The following is a 22,022-nucleotide window of genomic DNA, read 5'->3' as shown; positions in this document are numbered from 1 at the left end:
CAAAATAGCCCATAAAGATACAACAAAAAATAGCCCAAAAAGATACACAAAAAATAGCCAAAAAAGATACATACAAAATATAGCCCCCAAAATAGCCCAAAAAGATATATACAAAAAATAGCCCAAAAAGACACATACAAAAATAGCCAAATGGGCAGTGCACATGGTTTATGAAGAGCACTAACACTGTAAATTCTATTGTATGGAGGTTTTTTTTATTGAGCACTCACATGTACATTTTTTTTAAAATACAGTTCTAGCTCTTCTTAACATCATACAATCAACATATTTATTTAGTACATCATATCTGTTATCTATCTCAGGTATCTGGGTGGTGCCCAGTGGATAATGTGTAAATACAGCTGGTATCAATAATATTTTTTAGATAATAATAATAATAATAATAATAATAATAATAATAATAATAATAATGATAATAATGATGATAATAATAATTATGGGCGTAGGAGTGGCTGTGTGGTAAGTAGCTTGCTTATGAACCACATGGTTCCGGGTTCAGTCCCACTGTGTGGCACCTTGGGCGAGTGTCTTCTACTATAACCTCGGACTGACCAAAGCCTTGTGAGTGGATTTGGTAGACGGAAACTGAAAGAAGCCCGTCATATGTATGCATATATATATATATATATATATATATATATATATGTATGTGTGTGTGTGTGTGTATACGTCTGTGTGTCTGTGTTTGTCCCCCCCAACCGATGCTGGTGTGTTTACGTCCCTGTAACTTAGTGGTTCAGCAAAAGAAACCGATAGAATAAGTACTAGGCTTACAAAGAATAAGTCCTGGGGTCGATTTTCTCAACTAAAGGCAGTGCTCCAGCATGGCCACAGTCAAATGACTGAAACAAGTAAGAGTAAAGAGTATAAAAAGAGCACTCAGAGAGCCCAAACCTCTGCCAAGTCAACATCAATATCCTCTCAACGATTAGCCAAAGATGATTTTTAAGACGAGAGTATCTGAAATAAACTTGATTGCTCTCACAAATCAGAATGCTAAAAAAGAACATGACTGCTCTCAAAAATTAAGTAAAAAAACAGAAAAATAGTCTAGTATCAGATTGATCCCAAAATCTAATCAGTTCATGTCAGTCACGAGGTCAAACATCCCTAAAAGTTTCATCCAAATCCATCCAGCAGTTCTTGAGATATCTTGTCCATGAACAAACAAAAATACAAACACAACTGAAAACAATACCTCCGCCTTTGCTAAGGTAGAGGTAATAATAATATATTTCTTTACTACCCACATGGGGCTAAACATAGAGGGGACAAACAAGGACAGACAAAGGGATTAAGTCGATTACATCGACCCCAGTGCGTAACTGGTACTTAATTTATCGACCCCGAAAGGATGAAAGGCAAAGTCAACCTCGGCGGAATTTGAACTCGGAACGTAACGACAGATGAAATACGGCTACGCAGGCCGCCCGGCGTGCTAACGTTTTTGCCAGCTCGCCGCTGGCAAGCAGGCAGGCAGGTAGGTTGGTAGGTAGGTAGGCAGGTAGGTTAGGAGTATTTTTTATTAGAAGGTAATAATAATAATAATAATGAGAACGATAATCGAAATTGAAAAGATTGGGCATCTCAAGACAGTTACAGTAGCAGTGATTGTGAGAGCACTTGGAATGATCAAAAGCGAAACTAAAAATTATCTAAAAGTGATCCCTGGATTACCATCCATGCAGGAAGTGTAAAAGATGGTATTAACTGGTATATCACATATAATGAGAAGAGCATTGTTGCTGTGAACTTTCTTTCCTTTTACCCCCTTTTTTTTTATTTGCTTGCTTTTCTATTTTTTATTTTTTCCTTTCTCTCTCACTGTCTTCCCCCCTTTTTCTCTATCACATGACTCTGTAAATGAACAATTTGGTGTGTTTGTTTTGATGGCCAACCAATGTATTTAGTAAGTTTCTCTGCCCTAGGTGTCAGGAAGACACTTGGCAAGAAATGAAAACAGAATTGAAAGAAGATGCTAATGAAAATGGTGGTGGTGGTGGTGGTGGTGGTTGTGATGATGGTGGTGCTGGTGCTGGTGATGATGATGTTGATGATGATGATGATGATGATGATGATGATGCAGTACCAGGCACTGTCTCTCATGGTTTCTGATATTAACAGATTGGAAGTGTTATCATGTACATTGTTTTGTCTTGGTATAAAAGATGGGCTACAGCAAATACTCTGCTCAATACCACAGATTTGCTTGTTAGTTGTTTGACCATAACAAGTTGAGCGTGTCCCTCAGTGGTTGATAATATATGCATCACTAATCATGAGCATGAATGGTGGGGGATCATTATATCCCTGTGTTGAGAGGAATTCTTTGGAGCTTGAATAGTTCACCACTGGGGTATGGCTGTTTCATTCAACATCCTTAAATAACCCTTATTCAGGGACCTTTTGAGCAGGATGGGCTACTCAACCTAAAGGATATTCTAACTGGCTGGCATTAGGAAGGGCATCCAGATGTAGAAACCATGCCAAATCAGACTGGAGTCTGGTACAGCCCCCACCTCACATAGCTTGCCAGCTCTGGTTACACCATCCAACCCACGACAGCATGAATAACAGACGTTAAATGATGATGATGTATGCACACATACATAAATATGTAGACAGATAGACAGACAGATAGACAGATTGACAGACAGACAGATAGATAGATAGATAAATAGATAGATAGATAAATAGATAGATAGATAAATAGATAGATAGATAGATAGAGAGATAGATAGACAGATAGATAGATAGATAGATAGATAGATAGATAGATTGATAGATAGGCAAGCAGGTAGGTTGGTAGGTAGGTAGGCAGGTAGGTAAGGAGCATTTTTTATTAGAAGCTAAAGTTTCTTGTATCATATCTTAGTGGTTTATGTTTCTGGTTGCTCAAATGAATGAAGTGGCCAACATATTTGTAAACAGATCAAAATATGATTAGTTAATAGGCGCAGGAGTAGCTGTGTGGTAAGTAGCTTGCTAACCAATCACATTGTTCCGGGTTCAGTCACACTGCGTGGCATCTTGGGCAAGTGTCTTCTGCTATAGCCCCGGGCCGACCAATGCCTTGTGAGTGGATTTGGTAGACAGAAACTGAAAGAAGCCTGTCGTATATATGTATATATATATATATATATGTGTGTATGTGTTTGTGTGTCTGTGTTTGTCCCCCTAGCATTGCTTGACAACCGATGCTGGTGTGTTTACGTCCCCGTCACTTTGTGGTTCGGCAAAAGAGACCGATAGAATAAGTACTGGGCTTACAAAGAATAAGTCCTGGGGTCGATTTGCTCGACTAAAAAAGGCGGTGCTCCAGCATGGCCACAGTCAAATGACTGAAACAAGTAAAAGAGTAAAGAGAGTAATAGTACATCTAGATGTGATTGAATGCTGAATAAAAACTTAGAAATTACACTGTACTTATATATTACATGCGCAATATACATATATATATAAGTATGTGTGTGTGAAAGTATGCACACACACACACACACACACACAGACATGCTCATATACACACAAGTATACACACACATACACATGTAATTACTTTTGTCTTAGATTAGATATGCTGAGCATTCTCTGTAAGCTTTAAACAGAAGTACATTACTAATGTGTTTGAGAAATATTTACTTAAACATATACCTACCACCCATACGAACTATATGTATATGATCGTGCATGTGTGTATGTGTGCATATTGTGTGCCCGTATGTGTGTAAATATGCATATATGTATATACATAACTATCTATCTATCTATCTATCTATCTATATATACATACATGTGTGTGTGTGTGTGTATGTGTATGTATATGTAGATATGTATACACATATATATATATGTCAATGAGGATGATGATAATGATGTGTATATATATGTATGTGTATATAAGTGTATATATATGCATATATATATATATAATATATATATATATATATATATATATATATAAATGTATATGTATACATATATATATATAATATATATATAAATGTATATGTATACATATTATATATATATATATATATATATTATATATAAATGTATATGTATACATATATATATATATATAAATGTATATGTATACATATATATATATATAATATATATGTATACGTATATATATATATATATATATATATGTATACATATATATATATATATATATATATATATGTAGGTCCCGGGTTGATTCGGGGTTAACCACAGTAAATAAGGTACTATTTCATTCAGCTTCTAGTCCTGTAGAAGCTCCTTCTATATAATAAATATATATATATATATATGTATACATATATATATATATATATATATATATATATATATATATATATATTATATATATATATATATAAATGTATATGTATACATATATACATGTATATATACAGTAATTACATATTTTAAATAAAGCATATGCATTATTTACCATATACAACTCATTGAGACACCGTTGTGTGTGTGTGTGTATGTAAGGGTAGGGACCATAATAGATTGTCGCACCAAATTGCCTTGCCTTATTTATAATTTATTTTCTCTCTTCTATATTTGTGAGTTCAAATCCCACAGGTATTGATTTTTTTTTTGCATATTTGGTTTTTTCTTTTGTTTTCAATTTTCCCTCAAGGACAGTTATGGTGCGGGGGACGAAGTGGCAGTGGGGGTTCAGTTGGAGGGTGTGAATGAAATAAGTACCAGTCGAGTACTGAGATCGATTCGATAGTCAACGCCATGTTCACCAATAATATCTCAATATTTTTCTGGCTCCTTGCCCGTGCTACAAGTTTGTTAATAATTCATACATGACACATTGCACAGTTATTTACATAAAATATGGTGAGTCCAATATAGGGGAACATGAAAGTGGCCATTGTTGTTGTTGTTGTTGCTGTTGCTTAGCCCAAAGTTAATTTCAGCACTGACATTCCAGCCATGACCAAATCATCAGTTTCTTTTTTTTCCCCCCTTTGCAAATAGTCCAGAACCAGGAATAATATTCTTTTCTACTCTAGGTACAAGGCCTGAAATTTTGGGGGAGGGTGCCAGTCGATTAGATCGATCCCAGTACGCAACTGGTACTTAATCTATTGACCCTGAAAGGATGAAAGGCAAAGTCAACCTCGGCAGAATTTAAACTCAGAATGTAAAGACAGAATGAAATACTTACTGCTAAACATGTCGCCCAGTATGCTAATGTTTCTGCCAGCTCGCCACCTTAGAATCAGGAACAATATTATCGAACAGAGTAAGGCCACAAGCTGGCAGAATCATTAGCACACCAGGCAGAATGCTTAATGGTATTTCGTTCGTCTTTACGCTCTGAGTTCAAATTCCACTGAGGTCAACTTTGCCTTTCACCCTTTTGGTGGTGGATAAAATAATACCAGTAAAGCACTAAGTTCAATGTTCTTGATTTACTCCCTCCTCCAAAATTTCTGAATTTGTGCCAAAATTTGAAGCCATTATTATTATTATTATTATTATTATTATTATTATTATTATTATTATCATTATTATATGTTTGACTTTTGCTTTGTATTTGTGCAAGTTGGCTCCAAGTTTCAAGAGACAACAAGTTAGAAGTTCCTGTTGGTGTTATGCCTAGGGTGTCATATATTTGGTTTTGTACATAGTGTTGTTCTAAAGAATGTTTAAGAAAACATGAAAATGTATGTGCAAGTACATTTCTACACAACATCATGCAATTTTATAAAGATGCATACAGACACATATTCATACATGCACACACGCACATGCACACATACATTCATACAAATATATATATATGTGTGTATGTGTGTGTGTATTAGGAAAAAGAGAGACGGCGAGAGATAAAGAGACACAATGAGAGAAACAAAGTGCGCCAGCGATGAGGAAAGTAAACATTTAGAGACGTACGGCGAAATAGATTGTTAGATGCGTGGATTGTTAGTTGGCTAGTATGTGTGTTTGTTTTAAAATTTGAAATTACATAGACAATATTTTATGTAGAATATAGGCAGCTCCCATGAGCACTATCTTTTGAATTTCTGCCATTTTGGGGTTTCCTGGTATCTGAGCTAGGTAGGAATCAGTCCCTTTTGCTATCATTCCTAGGGCACCTATGTCAACAAGTATTGTTTTAGTCTTGAGGTTCCACATTTTGCCAATTTGTATTTCAAGATCTTTATACTTGCTCAGTTTTTGGTAGGTCTTGACTATTTTCTGGTTCTGGACTATTTTCTTTTATTCTTTTTATTTTATTTTATATTTAGTGCTATATGTATAGTTTATAAAACTATAAAAAGAAAAGTGCTAAATTTCTTGTTCTCTATCATGCACTCACAAATACATACAAGGTGAAACAAATATTACTGTTTGGATAGTACAGAAATGCACAAAAATAAAAGGGTACCCAATGGTCTTTTGTATAATTCCAACCCAGCTGGCCCACGAAGGGCTAGTGCGAGAAAGCCAAAATTGCCCTTATTTTACCTGAGTGCCTAAAAACTCTTGCCACCCCACCCCTTGGCAAATGAAGAAACAGGAATTATGTCTGTTTTTCTTTTACTTTCATTTTTTCTACCTCCACCCCTTTCTCTCTGTTTATCTCTGTCTCTTTTCATTTATTTAATTTAGAATCATCATCATCATCATCACTGATTGATTTTCTTTCTTTTACTCTTATTTGTTTCAGTCATTTTGGGCTGAGGCTATGCTGGAGCACTGCCTTAAAGGGGTTTTTTTAGTTGAAGAACCCGACTCCAGGACTTATTCTTTGCAAGCCTAGTATTTATTCTATCAGTCTCTTTTACCGAACTGCTAAGTGACAGGGATTTAAACTCACCAACATCCGTTGTCAAGCCTTGGTGGGGGGACAAACACACACCACACACACACACACACACACACACACCACACACACATACCACACACACACACACCACACAACACAACACACCACACACACACACACACACACGACAGGCTTCTTTCAGTTTCTGTCTATCAAATCCACTCACAAGGCATTGGTTGGCCTGAGGCTATAGTAGAAGACACTTGCCCATAGGAAGACAAACAGGTTTTCTACTGAAGAATGGAAGTGAACAAGTTCACTTCTATGACAGTGACACTTATTTGCAGCCATCAAATCTCATCAAGACATGGGTACACACACACACACACACACACACGTGCATACATGTATGCATACATATACAAGGGGGTGCCGAAAAGTTCCTGACTTCAAGGGCATTGCAAACTTCCAAGTTCTTTTACAAGGCTTAGAAGAACTGAAGGACTGAAGCAATAAGTGCGTGAATCTGGGAGGGGAATGTGTTGAATAAAATCATAATTAACTGGGCTATTGCAGTAGACCACTTGCTCAAGGTGTTGTGCAATGGTGTCTGTCTGTCTGTCTCTTAGCTGTCCTATCTGTTTGTCTGTCTCTTAGTTGTTCTATCTGTCTGCCTGTCTCTTAGTTGTCCTATCTGTCTGTCTCTTAGTTGTCCTATATGTCTGTCTGTCTCTTAGTTGTCCTATCTGTCTGTCTGTCTCTTAGTTGTCCTATCTGTCTGTCTGTCTCTTAGTTGTCCTATCTGTTTTCTGTCTCTTAGTTGTCCTATATATCTGTCACCTAGTTATCCTATCTGTTTGTCTCTTAGTTGTCCTATCTGTCAATTAATCAGTCTGTTATGTTTGTTAGTCTGTTTCACTCTTTCTGTTTGTCTCTTGGTCTATCCGCAAGCCTGTCTTATACTGTGTTAGTCTATGGGTTGGTCAGTACTTAATTTTTATATTTTATATAAATTATATCTCTAGATAATTAACTCAAACTGAAAGACACTCAGTCATGTACCATGATGCTTAGTTCTTCACACACACAAATACAGATGCACATGCACACACACACACAAACACACATGCAAACACAAAAATGCAGACACATACATACAAATACAGACACACACAAACATGCATACACACACACACACACACACATGCATGCACAAACACACAAACACACACTTAAACATACACACACAAACACATGCACACAAACAGACATGCACAAACGCACACACACACGCAAACATACACATGCACACCTTAAAGATTTTTGTTAAAAGAATGGCTCTTGAGAGACATATAAGAAAGCTTACTTCTTCACACACACACAATGTATATGCTGGTATATATTAAAGACTTGAGATGCTTGATACCCTTATATAGAAGATATATATATTGGTCTATATTAAAGATTTAATGGCTCTTGAGACACATATAAGAAAGCTTACTTCTTCACGCACTCACACACACATACACACACACACAAACAAACACACACACACACACACACACACACACACACCACAAACAAACACACACACACAAACACAAACAAACACACACACACACACGCACACTGTATATGCTGGTACATATTAAAGACTTGAGACTCTTGAGACGGATATATACAAGATATGTATATATTGGTTTGTATTAAAGATTTAATTGTATAAACAGAGCAGTTCTTGAGTCACATACATAACATATATTAGCATATATTAAAATTTAAATCTTACCTGTCATTTCGTTCTCAACTGGCCTCTCAACAAAGTATTGATTCAAAGGATAACCATATTAATTGTGTAGTACAAGGCTCCGTTTTTGATCCAGTTTTCTTCTTAATATATATGTTACGCTATCATATGCAGCAGAGTTCATCATTTTGAGGGCGATACCAATCTATTGTCGATCAATAATTTGCACAAAACTAGAAAGACAAACAAAAGAAAAGAAAAAGGAAATAAATCATAGCACACCTCTCTTTTGATGCAAACATTTCTCAAATGCAAACAAAATAAATATAATTTTATTCACCAAAAGAAAAGAAAAACAAAAAAACTAATTTCTTACTGCCTAAGTTGAAGTGTAGTAGAAGAAAGCTCTGTATTTATTATTATTATTATTATTATTGAGTGAGAGAGCAGTTCATGCCATCAAAGTGACACTGGGGTAAAATATACGAAGCCCAATATACCCATCATGACTACTCGTCTGATAAGGGTACACCAGGCACATGCATCACAACCATATGTGTACGACATGGTGATCTCATATCAAGATAAACAGCACATGACCTTGCAGGTGGGGCCCAGTTAGAATTTTCTTCAGGTTGAGTAGCCCATCCCGCTCAAAAGGTCCCTGAATAAGGGTTGCTTAAGGATGTTGAAAGAACCACCCATGTTTCCAGAGGTGAATTATTCAAACCCCAAAGAATCCCTCTCAACACATGGCTATGATGCTCCCCCACTACTTCTGCTCGTGATCAGAGATGCACATATCGTCAGCCACTAAGGGACATGCTCAACTGGTTATGGTCAAACAACTGACAAGCAAATCTGTGGTATTGAGCAGAATTATTATTATTATTATTATTATAACTATTATTATTGTGGTTGTTGTTGTTGATAAGGCAGCAAGCTGGCAGAGTTGTTTGCATGCCAGGTGAAATGCTTAGCAATATTTTGTCTGCCGCTACGTTCTGAGTTCAAATTCTGTCGAGGTGAACATTGCCTTTAATCTTTCCGGGGTCGATAAAATAAGTACCAGTTGAACGCTGGGGTCAATGTAATCAACTCATCCCCAACTCTCTGAAGCTGCCCCTGTGGCAAAAAAAAATTTGAAATAATAATAATAATAATAATAATAATAATTATTATTATTATTATTATTATTATTGTTGTTGTTGTTGTTGTTGTTGTTGAGAAGGTGGTGAGCTGGCAGAATCATTAACATGCTGGATGAAATGCTCAGCAGAATTTTGCCCATCATTATGTTTTGAGTTCAAATTCTGCCGAGGTTGACTTTGCCCTTCATCCTTTCAGGGTTAATAAATTAGAACCAGTTGACTAGAGTTGGTGTAATCAATTAGCCCCTCCCACAAAATTTCAGGCCTTGTGCCAATCAAGGAAAGGATTATTATCATTATTATTATCATTATGATGATGGTGTTGATGGCAAGGATGGCAATGACGATGATGATGATAAAGAAGATGATAATGATGATGATGATATTAATAATTCAGGGCCATAGCCAGCAGCATTGGAAGGAGAGTTAAGTTGATCATAATGGTACTTCATTTTATCAGTGATGGAAACTTGAAAATATAGCAAAGTTGACTTCAACAAGAATTGAACTCAAAATATGAAGGACAAGCATAGCAAAAAAAAAAAAAAAAAAAATTCCTGCAAAACATTTTGTCCAACATTAATGATACTGCCAACATTAGAAAACACCCCCAAACATCTAATTACTGCAAAACAAATAACCACTGTAACATACATACACACACACACACACAATATATATAGGTTTCTTTATAAAATACATATATATATATATGAATAAATAATACAAGAGGAATGGTATTATCAAAATACCATCACAAGTGGCAAACGAATTATCACCCATACAGGCAAATTAATAAAATATATACATACAATATAATATGTACTTATATATATATATATATATATATATATATATATTTTAAGAGTAAAAGAGTATGTATATATATATATATATTTATGTTTATGTATATGTATAAGTATATGTATATATATATGCATATATATATATATATATATATATATATATATATGTGTTAATATGTATATATATACATATAATATGCATATATATATATATATATATATATATAGTTAATCCAAACAAGAAAACACAGAAAAAAAAGGAGAAAAAACACAGCAACGCGAGGACGTGGAACAATTAAAGTATTATTCACACACACACACACACATATTGCGTCTGGGGAGAGTCATTCTGTTTCAATGCCTTATTAATTAACACACTCACCGGTTCAATTTCCACTCATTTACTTAATTATTTTTTCCTAAAATTTTCATTGCTTCTTGCAACCTCTCCAATAGTCGTTGACTCTACATACATACAGATATGTATATGAATATATATTTTTTTTTTTATTTATGCGCCCTTTTCAAGCCTAGCCAGGCTCATGGGCTCGGTTTCCCGGTTTTTGTGGCGTATGTGTTCCCCCCAGCTGGACGGGATGCCAGTCCATCGCAGTGTTATTCAAGAAACAGGAAGAGAGAGTGAGAGAAAATTGAAGCAAAAGAGTACAACAGGGGTCGCCACTACCCTCTGCTGGAGCTTTGTGGAGCTTTAGGTGTTTTTGCTCAATAAACACACACAATACCAGGTCTGGGAATCGAAACCGTGATCCTCCGACCGCAAGTCCACTGCCCTAACCACTAGGCCATTCCGCCTCCATATATATATGTGTGTGTGTATATATTTGTGTATAATATATATATATATATATATATAATATATATATATATATATAAAATACAAAATGGGATAAGAACGCAAAACATCTGGACAACTAGATGACAAAAAGGGACAACAAAACATCCAGATAGACGATACCAAAAAACAAGGACGGGTCATTCAACACCTTTTATCTTCAGTCAAGAACCGGATCGCCCTCGCAATTTCGGCTGACCCGAAATTGCGAGGATGATCTGGTTCTTGAGTGAAGCTTCCAATGACCCGTCCTTGTTTTTTTTTGTATCGTCTATCTGGATGTTTTGTTGTCCCTTTTTGTATCACCTAGTTGTCCAGATGTTTTGCGTTCTTGTCCCATTTTGTATTTTATATATATATATATATTTATAGCAGCGTATGTACACTTTGTTTTCTCTCTCTCTCTCTCTCTCTCTCTCTATATATATATATATATATATATACATACATACATGTATGTATGTGTGTGTAGGTGGGTGAGTGGATGGGTGTCTTTGTGCTTATGCCTGTCATCCCACCACTTGACAACCTGTGTTGGTTTGTTTACACCCTTGCAAACTGTTAAAATAAGTACCTGACTTTAAAAAAAGTACCAAGGGCAATTTCTTCAACTGAAACCCTTTAAGGCAGTGCCCCAGCATGGCCAATGACTGAGACCAAGTTTAAAAAAAGCTATCCTGAGCCTATTGTTTTAAATGAGGACAAGACGCCTGAAGTGATGCAAATCCAACAAACTTTTGCAAAGACAGGATGGTCACCTTTGATCATAGGGTCGGTTAACTAACACTCAACTAGGGTTAAGCAACAATAGCAACAACAACAGCAAATCTATTTTCATCCAAGGATTCTAAAAATTCTCTCAATCTGATCAATTAAAAAAGTCAAACAATGTTGTCTAATGTAGCTTTACATGTAAGGCTGCAACTGCAGCAGCAGCAGTGGTAGTAGTGGTAGTAGTAGTAGTAGTAGTAGTAGTAGTAGTAGTAGTAGTAGAAGTAGTAACAACAGCAGTAGCAGCAACAACTGTAGTAGTAGTAGTAGAAGCAGTAGATCAGAGCTGTGATAACATGGATAACAGAAAGATAAACTACCTCCACTACCACCACCACCACTGCCACCACCACAACTATCACTATCACCACCACTACTACTACTACTACTACTACTACTACTACTACTACCACCACCACTACCATCACCACCACCACCACAACTAACACTATCACCACTACCACCACCACTACCATCACCACCACCACCACAACTACCACTATCACCACAACTACCACCACCACTAATACTACCAATACTATCACCACTACCACCACCACCACCACAACTACCACTATCACCACAACTACCACTATCACCACTACCACCACAACTACCACTACCAATACCATCACCACCACCACCACCACTACCACCAACAACAGCAATAACACCACTAATACCACTACCACTACTACCACCATCAACACCATTAATGTCCCCAACATGAATCAGTAAAAGAGCTTCTACATGGTAGCTGGACCTGTTAAAAGGAAATAGCAGTTAAATCCTCCTGCAATCATAAAAAGAAAAGGAAGGACATATTGGATTATGTCTCCTTCCTTTCTCTTTCTTTGTATATGATATGAGTCTAAGGAAACCAGTGGAAGATTAAAGTTTATGGTCGGAATGTCTTTGATCATATGCCTGCTTGGTCAAGACTGACCAAAGATAATCAATTACCACCATCACCATGACTACCACCACATCATAAACTACTACTACTACTACGACTACTACTACTACTACTACTACTACCACCACCACCACTGCTGCCACCACCACCATAAAGACCACCACTACTGCTACTGACCTTAAGGCCTCCGCAAGAATTGCAGGATCTGTTTCCTCCCAGATAAAACACATTCTTCTGCAACATTAAGAAATCCTATCAGAAAAATCTTTTATCCTTTCAAAATATCAATATTGATTCGATCCAAAGAAATTTTTCAATAACTAACCAAAACATTGTATATATTGGCACCATTCATTTCAGATATATTCATTATTCCAGACATAAATCTCTCAGATAATCCATACCAGCAAAATAAATAAAAATAAAAAATTTATTAAAAATAAATAAATAAATAATAATAATAATAATAATAATAATAATAACAATGATGATGATAATAATAATAAATAACACAAACAGCTAAGACTGCGTTCTATCATGTTAGCTATATTTCTAAGAACTGATACATTCATGCAGAAAATTGGTGGAGTTGTTAGAGCAACATGATATCTAAGCCAACTTGGTGAGCTCTGAGTTCAAATCCAGCTAAGGTTAGTTTTGACTTACATCTTTTCAGGACTTGATTTATCCCTTTAGCACTTAAACCGGCCATATCCAGCCCAATATTCTCTCTCTAGATCTGGCCTCTTGTACCTAACCTACAATGTCATTCTAAAAATAAACAAATCTCATCACTGAAATCTCAGAATTACAAGTTAATGCACGATTAATTCAAAACAATACTCTTTACTCTCTTTTACTCGTTTCAGTCGTTTGACTGTGGCCATGCTGGAGCACCACCTTTAGTTGAGCACATCGACCCCAGGAATTATTCTTTGTAGGCCTAGTACTTATTCTATCAGTCTCTTTTGCCAAACCGCTAAGTTACAGGGATGTAAACACACTAGCATCAGTTGTCAGGCAATGTTGGGGGAACAAACACAGACACAAACATATACACACATACATACATACATACATACATACATATATATATATAATATATATTATATATATATATATATATATATATATATATGTATATATGTGAAGGTGCATGGCTCAGTGGTTTGAGCGTCGAGCTTACAATCGTGAGGTTGTGAGTTTGAATCCCAGACCAGGCTGCGTGTTGTGTTCTTGAACAAGACACTTTATTTCACATTGCTCCAGTTCACACAGCTGTAGGATTGAGTTGCGATTTCACAGGTGCCAAGCTGTATTGGCCTTTGCCTTTCCCTTGGATAACACTGGTGGTGTGGAGAGGGGAGGCCGGTATGCATGGGCAACTGCTGGTCTTCCATAAACAACCCTGCCCGGACTTGTGTCTGAGAGGGTAACTTTCTTGGTGCAATCCCACGGTCAGTCATGACCGAAGGGGGTCTCAGTATATATATATACATACGACAGGCTTCTTTCAGTTTCCGTCAACCAAATCCATTCTCAAGCCTTTGGTTGCCCCAATGCTATAGTAGAAGACACTTGCCCAAGGTGCCATGCAGTGGGACTGAACCCGAAACCATGTAGTTCATAAGCAAGCTACTTACCACACAGCCACTCCTATGCTTACAATGTGAATAAATAAGTATCAAATTTGACAGAATAATGTGAATGCTGAAGGCTTAATCCCTTTGCCCCTTATAGAACATAGGCCATGGAGAATTATTCTCTATACCAGGCGTTGGCGAACTGGAGTAAAATAAATTCTTGTGGGCAACGAAAACTCATTAGACATAAGCAAAAATTATATAAAAACATGTTCCTTGTTACAACAGAAATTTATCTTCTGGCAACACTGCATCTGTCTAATGTAATGGACGTGTTTAGGAGACGTCACACCAATTTGAACTACAAACAGTTTGGTTGCTAAGGTGTTGTCAACAACATTTCTTCAAAACCTGAAGTAAAAAGTTTCTAGAAAAATCCTTTTGTTTCATGAGGATATTAATTTATTTTATCACATTTTAAAATACATTTTATATTTATAAATCTATTTTCCATATAAATAGATTCAATAGACCTTTTGAATTAAAAAAAAAATCTATGATTTTCTTCCTTTCAAATCAAGGAGTTAATGTTGGCCTAAATAAATATATTTTGGGCTAATAGGTTAAAAAATTTCCCCGACCCCTGCTCTATACTGTTCTTGATTCTGGGCTGTCTTTTCTGCTTCTGTTTAGTTCATTGATTCCCAACCTGTTTTTTCCCCCCAGGCCCCATTATAACTTACTGGAAAAGTGTATGCTCCTCCACCACTTCTAAGAACAAAAACAAATTTATTTTTAGCTAATAGAATTGTTAGCATTCCAGCAAAATGCTTTGCAGTATTCTGCCTGCCTCAACATTCTGAGTTCAAATCCAGCTGAGGTCACTTTTGACTTACATCTTTTCAGGACTTTGACTCAGTTCCTTCACTCCTTATGGAGCATAGGCCATGGAGAATTATTTTCTATACTGGCAGAAGCATTAGTACAACAGGCAAAATACGCAGCAGTATTTCGTCTGCCGTTACATTCTGAGTTCAAATTCCGCCGAGGTCAAATTTGCCTTTCATCCTTTCGGGGTCGATAGATTAAGTACCAGTTATGCACTGGGGTCTATGTAAGTGACTTAATCCCTTTGTCTGTCCTTGTTTGTCCCCTCTATGTTTAACCTCCCGTGGGCAATAAAGAAATGAATTATTCTCTATACTGTTCTTGACTTTGGACTGTCTTTTCTACTTCTCTTCATTTCAGTGTTTCCCAACCTATTCCCCCCCAGACCCCACTTTCCAGAACTTTCCAGAAAAATGTATGCTCCCACCACTGGTTAGTTGGAAAAAAAAAATAATAATTTTTAGCTGGCAGAATTATAGGCATAGGAGTGGCTGTGTGGTAAGTAGCTTGCTTACCAGCCACATGATTCTGGGTTCAGTCCCACTGCGTGGTATCTTGGGCAAGTGTCTTCTACTATAGCCTCGTGAGTGGATTTGGTAGACGGAAACTGAAAGAAGCCTGTCGTATACATGTATATATATATGTGTATGTGTGTATGTATACATTTGTGTGTGTGTGTTTGTCCACCCCAACATCACTTGACAACCGATGTTGGTGTGTTTACGTCCCAGTAACTTAACGGTTCAGCAAAAGAGACCTATAGAATAAGTACTAGGCTTACAAAGAATAAGTCCTGGGGTCGATTTGATCGACTAAAGGTGGTGCTCCAGCATGGCTGCAGTCAAATGACTGAACCAAATAAAAGAGTATCCTTTGATCTGTGTAGCTTGGGAGGCCCTTGTAACTCTGTCGCAATAGCTCTCAGGGTCATTAAAACACAAAATCCAGCACACAGCTACAAGGACTGGCCCTTTAGGGTTGATAATTAAGTACCAGGCCAGAGTACTGGATAAGTGAAATTATTAGCATTTGGATGAACTATCTTAAGGTGCCTTTTTTCAAGTTGTATGCTTTCTGAGTTCAAATCCCACTTGTGCTGATCTAGTCAAAATGATAACAGGGTTGAGAAGTCCATAAACAAGTGTCTAAATATTTGTGTGTATGTGTGAGTGGTATACTCATCACCATCCTATTTTCTCTTTCCAGCTGGGGTAGCCATGCATCTTCTCTACAGCAAGACCCTTGTTCCTTTCCCCCCATCTCACTTTAGCCTCTCATCACCCTACATAAAGCTACCCCACTCAATACTACACCCATACTCTGTTGAGTGAGGCTTGTCTTGAAAGTTACTTGTGAGTGACCTCAGTAGTGCCAATGCAATGCATTAAGCACCCAGTGCACTCTGTAAAGTGGTTGACATTAGTAACAGAGCCATCTTAAAGCACAGACACACTGGGCAGTCATCCAGGAGTCCAAAGGGTCTAGGGCCCTATTCTGACCTATGCTAGCATGGAAGATGGGCATTAAACAATGATGATGATGTATGCTGTAGCTTGCTTTCAATAAATTAATACAATAGGGCCCAGTGGCCAACAGCACTGCTAGGGCAGTTCTGTTTAAGAAGGGCATCCATTCCAGTCATAGATATTGTGCCAAAGTAGAGACTGGAGCTTAGCAGAGTGCTCTAACTTGTTGATTCCTGTTGCAATGTCTAACCCATACGTGTACAAAAGACAAACACTAAATGACGATGTGGTTATCAGAAGATGAACAGAATATTTCTTGTCCTAAAAATGGCAAAATATAATGGTAATCCTGTTCAATTGTGCAGGCATACCTAGTTCAAATGCCTGGGGATATCCAGGATACTGGCAGTTTGAACAGCAGGGCAGTAGGCTAGACATCCTGGAATCCCTGAGCTGTGACACTGAAAGAAGGGACAGCGATTGGAGTAGGAGTTTATGAATGTAGTAAGGAAGGGTTGGGGGCAAAGGCTGTGGTGGGGAGATGGGATGTGTATGGGAGGAACAGAGGGAGGAGCAGATGCAACAAGTATTCTGAATCTCAACTAACCTAAGTTGTTTGCCAGTTTATATGAATATTAGTTTCAAATTTTGACACAGCCAGAAATTTCGGGGTTGGGTGGGGACTAATCGATTACATGGGCTCCAGTGTTCAACTGGTACATACTCTATCGATCCTGATAGGGTGAAAGATAAAGTCAACCTAGACAGAATTTGAAATCAGAATGTAAAGATGGACAATACACCACTAAGCATTTTACCTCTCATGGTAATGATTCTGCCAGATTCTGCCTAAGGTTATATAAATATTAACCCTTTTGTTACTGTATTTATTTTGAGATGCTCTGTGTTTCTTTCAATTACTTTAAATATAAAAAAGAATTTAGTAAAATAACTTAGTTATTATTCAGCTAGTGTTAGGAACATAAATTGTGACTAAGGTTTGGAGGAAGATTTTAATTCAAAACTTATGAAAACAAGACATTTGTACTCAGAGCCAGAGCTGGTTTCAGCTGGGTTAGTAATGAAAGGGTTAAAGGGACTCTTGAATCAATCTACATCAATCTTTCCCTCTATCTATCCATCAGTCTGTTTGCCTGTTTCTGTCAGGCTTTCTGTTTCTAATGTCCAATTTTCCATGCATGTATGGGGTTCAGGCAGAATATATTGGAGTAGATCTTCTACAGCAGGATGCCCCCTTTGTCACTAACCCTCACCAGTTTGCATGCCAGCTAATATTTCCCCAACAGCCAAACATGCTTTTGTAGAATATTTTAAATGAACAACACTGCCTGTATGACAGTGATACTCATTTACAACTATCACACACACATGCATACAAATATATATGTATATATTTAATATATATATAAATATTTACTTGATGGAACTGAAGCCTGTCTGTGGAGTTATATTGTAGCTAAAAGAATTAGTGGTTTTTGACTGTTATTTCTAAATTTTCGATATGTGGTGAAGCAACTTTTTGCTAAACCCTTAATTATATATATATATATATATGTGTGTGTGTGTGTGTATGTGTGTGTGTGTATGTGTGTGTGTGTATGTGTGTACATATATATATATATATATATATTATATATATATAGTTAATCCAAACAAGAAAACACAAAAAATCACACCAACGCAAGGACGTGGAACAAATAAAGTATTATTGGACGCTCAGGAAAGAAGGGAAGGAGGGTTTAATGTTTTGAGCGGAGCTCTTCGTTGGAAACAAAGGAGAAGGAAAGATCCCGAGAAGGGAAGACAGAGGAAAAAAAATTGCTGGCGGTGCTCACGAGGTCACATATATATATAGGGGAGAATTCACAAAAAAACAAAAGGTGAAGACAGTTGGTGTAGACAACAAACAGATGTATTAGAATAACGCTCGGGAAGGGAAAAAGTCTTTAACTTTTCGAGCCTACACTCTTCCATAGAAAGGAACAAAGAGAGAAAATAAAGAATGTGTAGTGGCTAGCGATCTATCATGGCGAATATATATCATCGTTTAGCGTCCGCTTTCCATGCTGGCATGGGTTGGACGGTGCAACTGGGGTCTGGGAAGCCAGAAGGATGCACCAGGCCCAGTCTGATCTGGCAATGTTTCTATGGCTGGATGCCCTTCCTAACGCCAACCACTCCGTGAGTGTAGTGGGTGCTTTTTATGTGCCACCTGCACAGGTGCCAGGCGAGGCTGGCAACGGCCACGGTCGGATTGGTGCATTTTACGTGCCACCGGCACGGAAGCCAGTCAAGGCGGCGCTGGCATCGGCCACGATTCGGATAGTGCTTTTTACGTACCACCAGTCCAGGGGTCCTGGCATCTGCCGGGTGTCAATTTCGATTTCACTTGCCCCAACATGTCTTAGCAAGCAAAGGGGGTTGGCATGGGTGCCTGTCGTCGGATGAGGTTCGATATCGACTTTGCTTGCCTCAACAGGTCTTTGTGTCCAAGGGAATATATATATATATATATATATATATATATATATATATATACATGTATTCATATGTATTACAAGTTTCTGTTTCCATCAAACTGACCCCCACTAACAAAGCTTTGTTACAGGGTTACAGCAGAACACCAAGGTGCTATGCAGTAGGACTGAACCTGAAACCATATGGTTGCAAAGCAAGCTTTTTAACCACACAGCCACCATTGCCCAAGTCTATCTATCTATCTATCTATCTGTCTGTCTGTCTGTCTGTCTGTCTGTGTGTCTATTTTTGTACACCACACAGCCCACTGATCCCTACTGATTGAACTTTTTCTTTGTGTGTCCCACCCATCTCACCTCGAAACGAAGAACTCTACATTGTATTTTGTCTATTTTCTGTGTTTAGCCCTGTGTGGCCATAATAAAAAGATATCTCTCAGTCTATCTGTCTGTTTATCTATCTATCTATCTATCTATCTATCTATCTATCTATATATCTTATCTGTCTGTCTGTCCCTTCATGTGTGTGCGTGTAGTATGTGTGTGTGTGTGTGTATACTACTGACAAACTGTAGCACCAACTTCTGTGACCACCACCACCTCTACCACCACCACTGTTACTATTACAACTACCACAATCAAGCAAGGGTTCTGTTGTGATTGTGGTAGTAGTAGTAGTAGTAGTAGTAATAGTAGTAGTAGTAGTAGTAGTAGTAGTAGTAGTAATAGTAGTAGTAGTAGTAGTAGTAGTGATAACATCAATAATGGCAGTAACATCATTAACAGCTGCTACAACAACAACAACAACGAATGTTACTACTACCGGTGTTGCTGTTGCTGCTGCTGTCAATAGAATTGCTGCATCAGCAATAAAATAATTACTATCATCATCATCATCATCATCATCATCATCAGCAGCAGCAGCAGCAGCAGCAGCAGCAGCAGCAGCAAGAACAACCAAGAGCCATAGAAACAGCAGTAACAATAGTAACATCAATATTAACAACAATCACAGCAGCAGTCGGTGACGGAGGCCGTGACGTGGCTGCGCTGCTCGACTTGCAAGAAATAGCAGTCGCTCTCCAGTTAAATGACACCCTTCCCCGTTCCGAAATATATAACAGGGAAGAAGTTTTGGAAAGTGAAGTGTAGACCTATATATATATAGGAGTGGCTGTGTGGTAAGTAGCTTGCTTACCAGCCACATGGTTCCGGGTTCAGTACCACTGCATGGCATCTTGGGCAAGTGTCTTCTGCTATAGCCCCGGGCCGACCAATGCCTTGTGAGTGGATTTCGTAGACGGAAACTGAAAGAAGCCTGTCGTATATATGTATTTATATGTGTGTGTATGTGTATGTGTTTGTGTGTCTGTGTTTGGCCCCCCTAGCATTGCTTGACAACCGATGCTGGTGTGTTTATGTCCCCGTCACTTAGCGGTTCGGCAAAAAGAGACCGATAGAATAAGTACTGGGCTTACAAAGAATAAGTCCCGGGATCGATTTGCTCGACTAAAGGCGGTGCTCCAGCATAGCCGCAGTCAAATGACTGAAACAAGTAAAAATATATATATATATATATATAATTAATCAATATAGGGTGGCAAAAAAATTTTGTAGAATTTTTTTTGTCACCAGCGGCCTAGTGGGAAAAAATTAAATAGTCATAGACCATTTATAAGTTCAACATCACAATCAAGGAACGGCCATAATAGGCCATTCACGTTTACAGGGTAAACGTTTTTTTTAATTTTCTCCTGGTTTGCGGAATTAATGTTATTTTGCGGTTGAAGCTTTGGCTGTTATTTCTAGTGGGTGATTGGCCTATTATGGCCATTCCTTGATTGTGATATATATATATATATATATATATATATACTCTGGCATGATGGAGTGGTCGTGTCTGAAAAGTCTTGCGACAACATACATGTCTGCTTGACCAGGAGTGACGCGGGAGCTATTCCACCCTCCTCCACCGCCGCCGCCTCCGCCACCACCACAACAGCAACAGCGAGACCAAGACGACGACCACCACGACCACTACCACCACCATCACCACCTCAACCACAACAACAAAAACAACCACAACCACCACCACCACTACAACCACCACCACCGCCACTACAACCATCACCACCCACTATCAACAACATCAAAGACAATGACAGCAGTAATGGTGTTGAACACCATTTGCACCAGCAGCAGCACCTCTTTCGTCACCACCACCACCACCACAACCTCCACCAGTACCGCTATCGCCGCCGTCACCACCACCAGTAACTGCAACAACATCAAATAACAACACCATCACCGCCACCACCAACAAAAGCAACAATAACAACACTCCACCACCACCACCACCGCTAACAGTATCAGTTATGCCACCACCGCCGCCGCCACTCCTACCGCGACCATCACCACCAGTAACAACACCAACTGCAAGAATGCTACAACAGCATCAAAACCGTCACACCAGCATCGTTCGTCTTAAAGCTTCAATGCGTTCCTACCCCCCCAAGCACTGCACCACACCCTAACCCT

At 38.0% G+C, this 22,022-nt stretch overlaps 1 protein-coding gene across 3 annotated transcripts in view; it reads right to left on the bottom strand.

Annotated features, from left to right (window-relative positions):
• The window catches only part of LOC115217445, a 127,676-nt gene that overhangs the window by 82,175 nt on the left and 23,479 nt on the right, over nucleotides 1-22,022 (bottom strand). For 2 of the 3 annotated variants that reach the window (XM_029787145.2, XM_036507377.1), the window contains exon 2: nucleotides 8,595-8,785. The gene's annotated coding sequence lies outside the window, so the exon portion shown is untranslated. Of the gene's footprint in view, nucleotides 1-8,594; nucleotides 8,786-13,226; nucleotides 13,248-22,022 lie in introns of those variants that run through there. The other variant, XM_036507378.1, reaches the window with a different exon arrangement.

This window comes from Octopus sinensis, linkage group LG11, assembly GCF_006345805.1.
Source record: "Octopus sinensis linkage group LG11, ASM634580v1, whole genome shotgun sequence".
Taxonomy (NCBI): domain Eukaryota; kingdom Metazoa; phylum Mollusca; class Cephalopoda; order Octopoda; family Octopodidae; genus Octopus; species Octopus sinensis.
Note: the sequence above shows the minus strand (reverse complement) of the source record. Positions and strands in the feature narration are given on the sequence as shown.